Source organism: Rattus norvegicus, chromosome 1 (genome assembly GCF_036323735.1).
Source record: "Rattus norvegicus strain BN/NHsdMcwi chromosome 1, GRCr8, whole genome shotgun sequence".
NCBI lineage: Eukaryota > Metazoa > Chordata > Mammalia > Rodentia > Muridae > Rattus > Rattus norvegicus.
In genome coordinates, this window is record NC_086019.1 from 85067665 (window position 1) to 85083287 (window position 15623).

General features: G+C 37.4%; 1 protein-coding gene and 1 pseudogene across 1 annotated transcript in view; both read right to left on the reverse strand.

The window, feature by feature from the left end:
* Positions 1–15623, reverse strand: part of Ncl-ps2 (nucleolin, pseudogene 2) — a 436970-nt pseudogene that overhangs the window by 375001 nt on the left and 46346 nt on the right.
* Positions 1–15623, reverse strand: part of Sult2a2 (sulfotransferase family 2A, dehydroepiandrosterone (DHEA)-preferring, member 2) — a 67015-nt gene that overhangs the window by 30147 nt on the left and 21245 nt on the right. The window lies entirely within an intron of this gene.

The window sequence follows — 15623 nt, forward strand, 5'->3', positions numbered from 1 at the left end:
CAGATAGAGACATGGCTCTGTCCATGTGTACTTTTTGGTAGGTGGTTAATTCCCTGGGAGCTCTGATTGGTTTGTATTCTTGTTCTTATGGCATTCCAAGCCCCTTCAGCTCCTTCAATCCTTTCTCTAACTCATTCAATGGGACCCCATTCTCAGCTCAATGGTTGGCTGCTAGCATTAGGCTCTGTTTATTTCATGCTTTGGCAGAGAATCCTCAGGAGACAGCTATATCAGTCTCCTGGTGGCATGTACTTCTTGGCATCAGCACAAGTATCTGGGTTTGATTGGTTTAGACTCATTTTTATCTCACTGTACAAAGCTCAAGTTCAAGTGGATCAAGGACTTCAACATAAAACAAATTACACTGAATCAAATAAAAATCTAGTTATGAAAGAGCCTTGAACACATTGGCACAGTAGAAAATTTACTAAATATAATTCCAGCAGCTCATGCTCTAAGATCAAGAACTGATAAATTGAACCTCATTAAATTAGAAAGCTTATGTAAAGCAAAGTATACAGTCAATAGGACAAAGCATCAATAAACTGATTGAGAAAAATATCTTCAGTAAAACCACAGCTGATAGAGAGCTAATATCCAACATAAAAAGAACTCAAGAAGCTAACTTCCAAAACTCAAACAACCCAATAAAAATGGGGTGTAGAACAAAAGAGAGAATTCACAACAGAGGAACCTTGAATGGCCAAGAAGCACTTAAAGAAATATTCACAAAGCAGGTCTCAACAGATAGAAGCAGTTTGAAATAATCCCTTGCACCCTATCTGATTGCAATTGACTAAATAACAGCAAAAACAACAGAAAGTCCACATAAACATGAAAGGTGAACAATGCTGTAATCAATGATAACTTTGTCAAGGGAAAATAAAAAAGAAAGAAATTGGAACGTTTTAGAATTTAATGAGAATGAAGGCACCACATATTATAATTTATCAGACACCATGAAAGCAGTGGTAAGCAGAAAACTCAGAGTTCTATGAACCTCCAAAATGAAACTGGAAAGTACATACACTAACAGCTTGACTGCACACCTGACAGCTCTAAAACAAAAATAAGCTAATACACCCAAAAGGAATAGAGGCCATGAAATAATCAAACTAAGAGCAGAAATCAACCAAGTAGAAAAAAAAGAAATATTCAAAGAATCAACAAAACCAGGTGGTGGTTCTTTGAGAAAATCAACAAGATAGATAAACTGTTAGCCAAACTAACTTGAGGGCAGAGAGACACTATAGAAATTAAGAAAGTCAGAAATTAAATTGGAGACAAAGCAAAAGAAACTGAGGAAATACAAACAATTATCAGATCCTATTGCAAAAGGCTATATTCAACAAAACTGGAAACTGTGGATCAAATGAACAATTTTCTAGACAGATACCAGGTACCAAAGTTAAATCAGGATCAGATAAACCATCTGAGAAGTTCCGAAACCCCTGAAGGAAGAGAAGCTCTAATGAAAATTCTCCCAACCAGAAAACCACCTAGGACCAGATGGATTTAATGCAAAATTCTATTAGACCTTCAAAGAAGACCTACTACCAACAATTTTATAAATATTCCAAAAAAACAGGAACAGAAGGAATACTGTTCAATTTGTTCTATAAAACCATAATTATGCTCATACCTAACCACACAAAAACCCAACAAAAAAAGAGAACTTGAGACCAATTTCCCTTTATAATATTGTTGCAAAAATATTCAATTATATTTAAACAAATGAAATCCAAAACACATCAAAACAATTATTCATGATGATCAAGGAGGCTTCATCTCAGGGATGCAAGAATGCTTCAATATACAGAAATCCATCAGTGTAATCCACTATGTGAAGAAAATCAAAGGAAAAAAAAACACATGATCATCTCAATTGAGGCTAACAAAGCATTTGTCAAAATTCAACACCCCTTCATAATAAAGGTCATGGAAAGATCAAAAATTCAAGGCCCACATGGAAACATACAAAATGCAATATATACAAGCCAGGAGCCAACATCAAACTAAATTGAGGAAACATTGAAACAATCCCACTAAAACAGGGACTATACAAAGCTGTCTACTCTTTCCCTACCATTTAGTATAGTACATGAAATCTTAGTTAGAGCCATTAGATAACACAAAAGAGATCAAAGAAATACAAATTGGAAAAAAAGAATTAAAAATATCACTATTCGTAGTTCATATGACAGTATACTTAAGTTACCACAAAATTCCCCCAGAGAATTTCTAAACATAATAAACAATTTCAGCAATGTGACTGGATATAAAATTAACTCAAAAAAAAACCCAAAAATGACAAATAAGTTGAGAAAGAAATTAAGGAAGTGACACCCTTCAAAATAGCCACAAATAATGTAGATGCCTTGGTGTGACTCTAATCAAGCAAGAGAAAGATTTCTATGACAAGAACTCCAAGCCTCTGAAGAAAAAGAATTGAACATGATATCAGAAGAAGGAAAACTATTCATGCTCATGGATTCACAGGATGAATATACTGAAAACTGCAATCCTTCCGAAAGCAATCTACCCACTCAGTGCAATCTCCATAAAAATTCCAACTCAATTATTCAAAGAGTTAGAGCAATTTTCAAATTCACTTTGAATAACAAAAAACCTTAGATACAAAAAATCTATTTTCAACCATAAAAGAACTTTTAGGGTAATCACCATCCTTGACCTCCGACTGTATTACAGAGCAATCATGATATAAAATCCATTGTTTTGGTTCACAGACAGGCAAGTAGATCAATGGAATAGAATTGAAGACCCAGAAATAAACCCACACACCTATGGCCACTTGATCTTTGACAAAGGAGCTAGTACCATCAAGTAGAAAAAAAACAGAATTTTCAACAAATGGTGCTGGTTCAATTGGAAGTCAGCATGCACAAGAATGCAAATCAATCCATTCTTTATTCTGTACAATGCTCAAGTACAACTGAATCAAGGACCACCAAATAAAACCAAATACATTGTAACTAATAGAACAGAAATTGAGGAAGAGACTTGAACATATGGGCACAGGAGAAATTTTCCTGAATAGAACACCAATGACTTATGCTTTAAGATTAAGAACCAACAAATAGGACTTTATAAAATTGCAAAACTTATGGAAGACAGATGACAGAATGACAACCAACAGATTAAGAAAAGATCTTACCAAGCCTATATCCATTAGAGGGCTAATATCCAATATATACGAGGAACTCAAGAAGTTAGACACAAACCAAATAAACCTATTTAAAAATTGGCTACAAAGCTAAACAGACAGTTCTTAACTGAGATACGTGAAATAACCATGAAGCACCTAAAGAAATTTTCAATATCCTTAGTCAACAGGGAAATGCAAGTAAAAACCCCTTATATTCTACCTCACAGCAGTCAGAATGGCTAAGATTAGAGACTCATGTGAATGCAGATGCTGCCAAGGCTGTGGAGAATGAGGAACAATCCTCCATTGTTGCTGGGATTGAAAGCTGGTACAACCACTCTGGCAATCGGTCTCGAAGTTCCTCTGAAAATTGAACATAATGCTACTGATAACAGCTATACCACTCCTGGGCATATACCTAAAAGAAGCTCCAACATTTAAGAAGTCCACATGCTCCACTATGCTCATAGCAACATTTTTTATAATAAACAGAAACTGAAAAGAATCCAGATGTCCTTCAACAGAGGAATGGATACAGAAAATTCACAACACATGAAGTTCAAGAAGAAGGAAGACCAAAATATGGATGCTTTTGTTCTCCTTTGTAGGCACTACAAAATACAGTGGGAAATACATGGAAAAATACTGGAGGAGAGAATGAAAGAAAGGCCATCGAGAGATTTCCCCACCTGGGGATACATCCCATCTATAGCTACAAACCCAGTCACTATTGCTGATGCCAAGAAGTACTTGCTGACAGGAGCCAGATATGAATGTCTTCTGAGAGGCTCTTCTAGAGCCTCACTGACACAGACGAGGATGCTTGCAGCTAATCTTCAGACTGAACACAGGAACCCCAATGGAGGATTTGGAAAAAGGAATGAAGTAGCTGAATGAATTTGTAAGCCCATAGGACAAACAACAATATCAATCATTCAGAACCCCTAGAGCTCACAGGGTCTAAGACCACCAACCAAAGAATACACATGTAGGGACCCATGGCTACAGATGCATATGTACAGATGATCTCATTGTCCAGCATCAATAGGTGGAGAATCCCTTGGTTGTGTGAAGGCTCATTTCCCCAGTGTGTGAGAATGGCAGGGTGATGAGCTGAGAGTGGGTTGGTAGGAGGGCAAGCATCCTAATAGAAGCATGGTGTCAGGGGATGATAGAGGGGGAAACCATAAAAGGGGATAACATTTGATATTTAAGTACATAAAATATCCAATAAAAAATTCCAATCAAAGAAAAATAAAATGTAACATATATTGTGAGGCTTTACAGAGTGTTTTTGACTATATATAAACATATATATATATATATATGCATATATATACATATATATATTCATTTTTATAGATTTTGGATATCATTAATTTTGGTATATTTTACTTTATTTAAAGTTACTTTACGAAAAATTTAATAAATTTTATAATATTATTTTTAAAATTGTAATAAAAATATGGGGAAAAACTGGTGGGAGTACATAGTCACACAGTAACTATTGAAATCACTGGGTATTTTACTCATAAACCCTGAAAATATATTTTATTGGACCCAATTATGAAATATTAAGTATATACAAAAACTACTTAGGTTTATAGTACTATATCTTGGTGTATATTATTATGTACTTAGGTGTATACTACTTACTTAGATATATACCACTATATACTTAGGTGTATACTACCAAACCAAAGAATACACATTATTCTATACTTAGGTGTATTATACTACATTCATGGGTGTACATTTTTATATACTTAGGTGTGTTATACTACATTCATGGGTGTATGTTACTATGTAGCTAGGTGTATACTCCTACACACCTAGGTATTTACTAGTAACAAGTAGTTGAAAATCTGTGCTAATTTCAACTCAACTCACAGTAGCTTGGAAACACGTTCAGCCTATGTGCCCATCAACTAAAAAATAGATAATGAAATTGTGATGTGCAAACATAATAAAATTACATTCAGCTATAAGAATGAATCTATGAGCTTCTTAGGAAACTAAATGTAAGTGAAAAATGTACTTAATGAAGTAACACAGGGAAAGATAGACAAGTTGTATATATTCTCTGTCATATGAGCATTCTAGATAAATTCTTAGTGCGTTTAATCTGAAGTTCACATAAAGGACAGAAATCTAGAAAGGGACCATTAGAAGGAGAACAAGAACAAAATACCTAAGGAAAGAGAGATACAAAAATACTTATAAAATGGAATGGAGGGAATGAATATGAGAATGAGGTGGTTTATGAAATATGGGGTAGTAAGATGAAGGATAATTAATCAAAACCAAGAATATATGAAGATGCATTATGGAAACTCATTATTTTGTAAGCTCATTAATATATTAGTCAAGGCACCTTTCATAGGTAGAAAATGCTGCTTGTAGAAGTTATAGGTTGGTAAATGAAAACTTTATTGCTAGTGTTGGGGAATCTCCCTAGGAGTGATTGCCTGAAAATGCCTGAGTATCCAAATATTAAAGGCAATTTTCATTTTTGTCAGGCCCACAAAAATTAGTTTGTAATATCCATTACTAAAGATATACTTATATACTAGTCAGGAGATAGAGAAAGCAAACTGTGAGGACCTGATGGATTCTGCCTGTACCCACAACTGAACTGAACGAGTCCTACAGGTCCCTTGCACCAAATTGCCATGGAAGAGAGAGTTGGACCCTCAGAAATGTGGAAAATCATGAGACCTCAGGAGAGACCTCCACTTCTGTTCACATTCCTAGCCCAAGAGTAACATGGCTAATGGCCTCTGGATACAGGAATATAGGAGCAGTTGGCAGCAGGAACCTACTGGTTATTTCTGCCTGTGCCTGAAACTGACCTGGACCAGTCCCAGCAGCCTCCTGTACCCAAATCCCATGGGGGAAAGAGCTGGTCTCGCAGAAGTGCAGACAATCATGATACTTCAGGGGAGACTGCCACTTCTGCTCACATCCCTGACCCAAGAGGGACAGCCTAGTTCCCTCTGTGAATTCTGGTCACAGGATCGTATGAGCAGTCAGGATCAGGAACCTTAAGGTTTCTGCCTATGCTGAGAGGTGGAAGCCAATCACCAGCAACTCCTACACACCTGAGAGAAGAGGTAAGAACAACTCTTCTGCACTTAGCAACCTGCCTGGAGGCTTCAGGTCACATAAACACAGGAGCAGCTCTCTGCTCCCAGTTGAAAGAAAACCGGTCTACATGACTGCTGAAACACAGGCCTACAGGAGGGTCAAGCTGCTGTCAGAGACAACAAAACAAGCTAACACCAGAGACAAACTGATGGAGAGAGACAAGTACAGGAAGTAAAACAACAGCAACCAAGACTACTTGGCATCATCAGAGGCCAGTTCTCCCACCAAAGAAAATATTGGATATCCCAACACACCTTCAAAGAAAGATTTCTATTTAAAATCACATCTCAAGATGCTGATAGAGGACTTTAAGAAGAACATTAATAAGTCCCTTAAAGAAATATACGACAATACAGGTAAATAAGTAGAACACCTTAAAGAGGAAACACAAAAATCCCTTAAAGAATTACAGGAAAACACAACCAAACAGAAGGATTGAAGAAAACCATCCAGGATTTAAAAATGGATAAAGTGAAACAATAAAGAAAGCACAAAGGAAGACAACTCTGGAGATAGAAAACCCAGGAAAGAGATCAGGAGACATAAGTGCAAGCATCACCAACAGAATACAAGGCATTTATGAGAAATTCTCAGGGGCAGAATCACCATTTAAAACATTGACACAATCATCAAAGATAATATAAATGCAAAAGGCTTCCAACCAAAAGCATCCAGGAAATCCATAACACAGTGAAAAGATTAAACCTAGGGATAATAGCTATAGAAGAGAGGAAAGATTCCCACATAAAGAGCTAGTAAATATCTTCAACAAAATTATAGAAGAAAACTTCCCTAACCTAAAGAAAGAGGTTCCCATTAACATACAAGAAGCCCACAGAACTCAGAATAGATTGAACCAGAACTGTTGTTATTAGGTCTTCAAAATAGTTATTAGGTCATAAAATAATTAAAACACCAAAGGCACAAAATAAAGAATATTAAAAGCAGTGCGGGAAAAATGTCAAGTCATGAAAAAAGGCAGACCTAACACACTGATACCATACTTCTCACCAGAGACTATAAAATTCAGAAGATCATAAGGCAGAAGTCATACAGACTCTAAGAGAACACAAATGCCAGCCCAGACTAGTATAGCCACCAAAATTCTGAATTAGCATAAATGGAAAAACCAAGATATCCATGACAAAAGCAAATTTCTACAAAATCTTTCTACAAATTCAGCCCTACAAAGAATAATAGATATAAAACTCCAACATAAGGAAAGAAACTACACCATAGAAAAAACAAGAGAGTAATCTCCTTACAAAGAATCCAAAAGAAGAGATACACACAAACATAATTCTACCTAAAAGAAGAAGAACAACAAAAAAACCCAAAAAATAGCAATCATTCTACTTTTTCTTAATCTTTATTAACATGAGTATTTCTTATTTACATTTCGAATGTTATTCCCTTTCCCGGTTTCTGGGCCAACATCCCCCTAACCCCTCTCCCTCCCCTTCTATATGGGTGTTCCCCTTCCCATCCTCCCCCATTACCACCCTCCCCCCAAACAATCATGTTCACTGAGGGTTCAGTCTTGGCAGGGCCAAGGGCTTCCCCTTCTACTGGTGCTCTTACTAGGCTATTTATTGCTACCTATGAGGTTGGAGCCCAGGGTCAGTCCATGTATAGTCTTTGGGTAGTGGGTTAGTCCCTGGAAGCTCTGGTTGGTTGGCATTCTTGTTCATATGGGGTCTCAAGCCCCTTCAAGCTCTTCCAGTTCTTTTCTGATTCCTTCAACGGGGGTCCCATTCTCAGTTCAGTGGTTTGCTGCTGTCATTCGCCTATGTATTTGCTGTATTCTGGATGTGTCTCTCAGGTGTGATCTACATCCGGTCCTGTCAGCCTGCACTTCTTTGCTTCATTCATCTTATCTAGTTTGGTGGCTGTATATGTATGGGCTACATGTGGGGCAGGCTCTGCCTCTGTTCTAAACATTGCCTCCCTATTCCCTCCCAAGGGTATTCTTGTTTCCCTTTTAAAGAAGGAGTGAAGCATTCACATTGTGGTCATCCTTCTTGAGTTTCATGTGTTCTGTGCATCTAGGTTAATTCAAGCATTTGGGCTAATAGCCACTTATCAATGAGTGCATACCATGTGTGTTTTTCTGTGATTGGGTTACCTCACTCAGGATGATATTTTCCAGTTCCATCCATTTGCCTATGAATTTCATAAAATCATTGTTTCTACAAAATCTTTCTACAAATTCGGTCTTACAAAGGATAATAGATAGAAAACTCCAACATAAGGAAGGAAACTACACCATAGAAAAAACAAGAAAATAATCTCCCTACAAAGAATCCAAAAGAAGAGAGACAGAGAAACATAATTCCACCTAAAAGAAGAAGGACAACAAAAAAAAGAAAGAGAAAACAATCAGAAGATAGCAATCATTATTGCTTAATATCTCTTAACATCAATGGACTCAATTCCCAAATTAAAAAACATAGACTAAGAGACTGGATATATTAAAAGGACCCAGAAATTTGCTGCATGCAGGAAACACACCTTAGTTAGAAAGGCAGGCACTATCTCAAAGTAAAAGGCTGGAAAACAAATTTCCTAGCAAATGGTCCTAAGACAAAAGCTGGGGTAAACATTCTAATATAGAGTAAAAACAACTTTTAAGTAAATGTTAGCAAAAATATGAGGAAAGACACTTCATACTCATCAGAGGAAAAATCGACCAAGATGAACTCTCAATCCTGAATAATTATACTTCAAATGCAAGAACAAATTCATTCATTAAAGAAAGTTTAATAAATCTCAAAGCCCACATTGCACCTCACACGATAATAGTAGGAGAATTCAATGTCCCACTCTCATCAATGGAAAGACCATAGAAAGAGAAAATAAACACAGACACAGTTAATATAATAGAAGTTATGAACCAAATGGATTTAACAGATATTTATAGAATATTTCATCCTAAAACCAAACAATATGACTTCCTCTCAGCACCTTATAATACCGTCTCAAACATTGACCCTATAATTTGTCAAAAAATATGACTAAACAGATACAAGTAGATTTAAATAATCCCATGCATCCTTCAGATCAAGACAGACAAATATAACTACAGAAAGCTCACATACTTATGGAAGTTGGACTACGTTCTACTCAGTGATAACTTGGTCAAGGAAGAAGTAAAGAAAAAATTAAAGACATTTTAGAATTTAATGAGACTGAAGGTACAAGATATCCAAACTTATAGGACACAAGGAAAGCAATGCTAAGAGGAAAACTCATATCTGAGTGCCTCCAAAAAGAAACTAGAGAGAGCATACATTAGCAGCTTGGGCACACAACTAAAACCTCTAAAACAGAAGAGGAAAATACAGCCAATAGGAGTAGAAGGTAGGATATAATCAAACTCAGGGTTGAAATCAACCAAATAGAAAAAAAAAAAGAAGTATAAAAAAAACACCAAAAGCAGGAGCTGCTTCTTGGAGAAAATCAACAACATAGAAAAGCCTTTAACCAGAATAACCAGAGGAAAAAAGAGGGTATCCAACTTAATAAAATCAGAAATGAAAAGGGAGACAATATAAGAGAATCTGAGGAAATTCAAAAAAATCATCAGAACCTACTACAAAAGTCTATAATGAACAGAACTGGGAAATCTGGATGAAATGGTCAATTTTCTGGACAAATATCAGGTACCAAAGTTAAATCAGGCTCAGATAAACCATCTAAACAATCCCATATCACCTAAATGTATAGAAGCAATTATTAAAATTCTCCCAAACAAAAAGAGCCCAGGACCAGATGAGTTTAATGAAGAAATCTACCACATTTCCAAAGAAGACTACATACCAATACTGTCCAAACTATTCCACACAATAGAAATATAAGGAGCACTACACAATTGCTTCTATGAAGTCACAAGTACACTTGTACCTACACCACACAAAGACTCAACAAAAAAGAGAAATTCAGACCAATTTTCCCTATGAATATCGACAAAAAATACTCAAAATTCTCACAAACCGCATCCAAGAACACATCAAAACAATCTTACATCATGATCAAGTAGGCTTCATCCCAAGGATGCAGGAATGCTTCAATATACAGAAATGTATCCGCATACCCAGCTATGTAAAAAAAAAAAACTCAAAGAAATAAATGCATGTTCATTTTACGAGTTGCTGAGAAAGCATTTGACAAAATTCAACAACACCCCTTCATGATAAAAGTCCGGGAAAGATCAGGAATTCAAGGCCTATAAGTATACATAGTAAAAGCAATATACATCAAACCAGTAGCCAACATTAAACAAAATGAAGAGAAACTTGAAGCAATCCCACTAAAGTTAGGGACTAGATAAGGCTCCCCACTCTCTCCCTACTTATTCAATATCATACACAAAGTCCTAGCCAGAGCAATCAGAAAACATAGGACAAAGGGATACAAATTAGAAAGTAAACTGTCAAAATATCACTATTTGCAGATGACATGATAGTACAGTTAAGTGATCTCAAAAGTTCCACCAGAGAACTACTAAGCAGGAAAAAAAATTCAGGAAGTGGTTGGGTATAAAATTAACTCAAACAAATCAGTAGCCTTCCTCTACTTAAAGGATAAATAGGCTGAGAAATAATTAAGGAAATGACACCCTTCACAATAATCACAAATAACATAAAACACATATGTGTGACTCTTAACAAACACGTGAAAAATCTGTATGACAAGAACTTCAAGTCTCCAAAGAAATAAATTGAAGAAGATCTCAGAAAATGGAAAGATCTCCCATGTTCATAGATTGGCAGAATTAATATATTAAAAATGGTCACTTGCCAAAATCAATCAACACATTGAATGCAATTCCAATCAAAATTTATACTCAATTATTCATACAGTTAGAAAGAGCAATTTGCAACTTCATTTGGAATATCAAAAGATCCAGGATAGCAAAAAATAAACTAAACAATAAAAAACTTCTGGGGGAATCGCCATCCCTGACCTCAAGCAGTATTACAGAGCAATAGTGATGAAAAGTGTACGGTATTACTACAGAAACATGCAGGTACATCAGTGGAATAGAAATGAAGACCCTCACCTATAGTCACTTGCTCTTTGACAAAAAGCTAAAAGTATCCAGTGGGGATAAAAAAGATAGCATCATCAACAAATGGTGCTGGATCAAGTGGAGGTCAGAATGTAGAAAAATGTCAATCTAACCATACGTTTCACCTTGTACAAAGCTTAACTACAAGTGGATCAAGGACTTCTAGATAAAACAAGATACACTTAAACTAATAGAAGAAAAAAGTGGGGCAGAGCCTCGAATGCTTGGGCACTGAGGAAAATTTCCTGAACAAAACAAAGATGACTTATGTTCTTAGATCAAGAATCAACAAATGGGACATTATAAAACTGAAAAGCTTCTATAAGTCAAAGGAAACTATCATTAAAAGAAAGTGGCAACCATCAGATTGTGAAAAGTTCTTTACCAATCCTACATCCAATAGAGGACTATTAGACAAAATATACAAAAAACTCAAGAAGTTAAACTCCAAAGAGCCAAAAAACCCTACTAAAATGGGATACAGAGCTAAACAATGAATTATCAGCTGAGGAATAGTGAATGGTTGAGAAGTGCCTAAAGAAACATTCAAAATCCTTATTCATCAGAGAAATGCAAATCAAAACAACCCTGAGATTTCACCTCACACCAGTCATAATGGCTAAGATCATGAACTCATGTAACAAAAGATGCTGGCAAGGATACTGAGAAAGAGGAACACTCCCCAATTGTTGGTGGAATTGCAAACTGATACAACCACTCTGGAAATCAGTCTGGAGGTTCCTCAGGATATTGGACATTGCACTACCTGAAGACACAGGTATATCTCTCCTGGACACATACCTAAATGTTGCTCTAACATACAACAGGGACACAGCTTCACTACATTCATACTGCCTTATTTATTATTGCCAGAAGCTGGAAAGAACCCAGATGCCCATCAATAGATTAATGGACACAGAAATGTAGTCCATCTACAAAATGGAATACTATTCAGTTGTCAAAGAAAATGACTTTATAAAATTCATAAGCACGTGGATGGAACTGGGCAATATCATACTGAGTGAGGAAACCCGATCACAAAATACACACATGCTATGCCCTCACTGATAAGTGGATATTAGCCCAACAGTTCGAATTACCCAGGATACAACCACAGACTACAGGAACCTCCAGAACAAGGATCAGGAAAGTGGATGATTCCATCCTTTTTAAAAGATGGAACAAAAATATTCATAGGAGGGGATATGGAGAAAAAGTTTGCAGCAGAGTCTGTAGGAATGGCTATTCATAGCCTGGCCCACCCAGATATACAGCCCAATTATATACAGTCACCAAAACTGAAATCAAGAAATGCATGCTTACAGGAGCCTGATATTGTTGTCTCCGTAGAGGCTCAGCCAAAGCATGTCAAATAAAGAGGTGAATGCTAGCAGCAGACCATTGGACTGAGAACTGGTTCCCCTTTGGCATTATTAGAGAAAGAATTGAAGTAGCTGAAAGGGACTGCAACCCCATAAGAACAACAATACCAACCACGCAGAGCTCCGAGAGGCTAAACCACTACCCATAGAAGACAAATTATCAGACCCATCACTCCAGCTGCATATGTAACAGAAGATGGCATTGTTGGGCAATAATGAGAGGAGAAACACGGTCCTGTTGGACCCCCCAGTGCAGAAGAATGTCAGACAGGTTTGAATTGGGGTGGTTAGGGAAGGGTAAAACCCTCCTAGAAGGAGACAAGAATGGAATTGGGGCTTATGGCCAGCAAACCGGAAATGTGAATAACATTTGAAATGTAAATTAAAAATAGTCAAAAAAAAAAGAGAAAGAAAGCTGGGCGTAGGTTGGATTATGTCATCCTGTCAAGTAGCCCTCACAATAGTAGGCAGGCTGATATTAGGTGATTGTCTGTGGGATGATGTCATTATACAGGTGAAGGCAGCTAAAAGATAGAACGAGGCCTGTCATTGGATGAGAAGGAAAAATGTATGGGAACAAAGTTTGAGGGAAGAAGAGGAGATTGGAATGGGAAGGCAGAGAAGCAGCCAGGAGAACATAGAGGGAGATGTTAAGATTCTACTCACATTGAACTGCCTGAGGATCCAGCTATACCTCTCTTGGGCATATACCCAAAAGATGCCTCAACATATAAAAGAGACACGTGCTCCACTATGTTCATCGCAGCCTTATTTATAATAGCCAGAAGCTGGAAAGAACCCAGATGCCCTTCAACAGAGGAATGGATACAGAAAATGTGGTACATCTACACAATGGAATATTACTCAGCTATCAAAAACAACGAGTTTATGAAATTCGTAGGCAAATGGTTGGAACTGGAAAATATCATCCTGAGTGAGCTAACCCAATCACAGAAAGACATACATGGTATGCACTCATTGATAAGTGGCTATTAGCCCAAATGCTTGAATTACCCTAGATCCCTAGAACAAACGAAACTCAAGACGGATGATCAAAATGTGAATGCTTCACTCCTTCTTTAAATGAGGAAAAAGAATACCCTTGGCAGGGAAGGGAGAGGCAAAGATTAAAACAGAGACTGAAGGAACACCCATTCAGAGCCTGCCCCACATGTGGCCCATACATATACAGCCACCCAATTAGACAAGATGGATGAAGCAAAGAAGTGCAGCCCGACAGGAGCCGGATGTAGATCGCTCCTGAGAGACACAGCCAGAATACAGCAAATATAGAGGCGAATGCCAGCAGCAAACCACTGAACTGAGAATAGGTCCCCTATTGAAGGAATCAGAGAAAGAACTGGAAGAGCTTGAAGGGGCTCGAGACCCCAAAAGTACAACAATGCCAAGCAACCAGAGCTTCCAGGGACTAAGCCACTACCTAAAGACTATACATGGACTGACCCTGGACTCTGACCCCATAGGTAGCAAGGAATATCCTAGTAAGAGCACCAGTGGAAGGGGAAGCCCTGGGTCCTGCTAAGACTGAACCCACAGTGAACTAGTCTATGGGGGGAGGGCGGCAATGGGGGGAGGGTTGGGAGGGGAACACCCATATGGAAGGGGAGGGGGGAGGGGGATGTTTGCCCGGAAACCGGGGAAGGGAATAACACTCGAAATGTATATAAGAAATACTCAAGTTAATAAAAAAAAAAAAAGATTCTACTCAGTACGTTACAAGTTGTTATGAATTTTCTTAAGGAATGAATGGGTATGGGTCTTTGTATGTTTGGGAGGCAAATATATGTCATCAATTGGATAAGAGGTTATTGTGTTATGCATTCTTTATTGTGGTGATATGGGTTTGGGAGAATGTCAGGCAGCAGAGACACTGGGCTGTCACAGAGTTGGGATATATATTTCTAGCATGGTGAAGACTGGCTTTGGAACTAGATGGATACATAGACTGTTGACAGGCTCAGAGAGAGGCCTTCAGCAGTGTTTAATAGGATGGAGCAGAGCAGGAAAGACAAAGACGTTTGCTTTGCTGACTGAGATTAACTTATCTATCAGATATCTAGGGACACCATGGTGCTGAATCTAGTGGGGGTAAAGGCAGCATATTATTTTTTTAAATTTCACAGCAGCTGATGGCACCCAATGTTTATATTATTACTCTGGAAGAGAGTGCAAAATGGCAAACAAACCTGCTAGATGAGAATCCACTAGTAATCCTAAGAGTTGAGAGAAAGTTTTGTTTTCTACATAAGAGGAGTCCAGCACCATGTTGAATCATGTGAGCTCAATCCTCAAGCTCAGGAATTTAAGCAAAGAAACAGAAACGGGCTGGGCTGGCAGGCTGTGTAGGTCGACTGCTGTGTGATAAGGAGTTACAGCTCAGAGAGTTAAAGATAAAACCTGCTTTTGAAAGAAAGTCTTTCAGGATACTCATATACCTCCTAATGTCTCTCCACAGGAATTTTGGGTTGAAATCCTAGTTAGACAAGTTACTTCTTAATGACAGGCATTAATTAGAAGGTGATTTAGTTTGTTTTAAGAAAAGTACAGAGATTAGCCAAATCACATTGGGATTTTCATCCACAGTTCAGAACTTACATAGGGAAAGATTAGTCACTGACTTCAAGAAGAGAATTGTGATATTTCAAAGGTATTAAGGTTAAATAAACATCTGAGGCTCCAGGTAGAGAGCTTGACAGATTGATATATTTGGTGGCAATATCCTGGTTTAATAAGTTGATTATGGATATTGTAGTTAATAGGTGTTTAGTTTGTTTTATGAATTATGCCACTAAAGGCCATATGGCTTGTTGATGCCAGTTAGCAAGTGTCTGTGGTT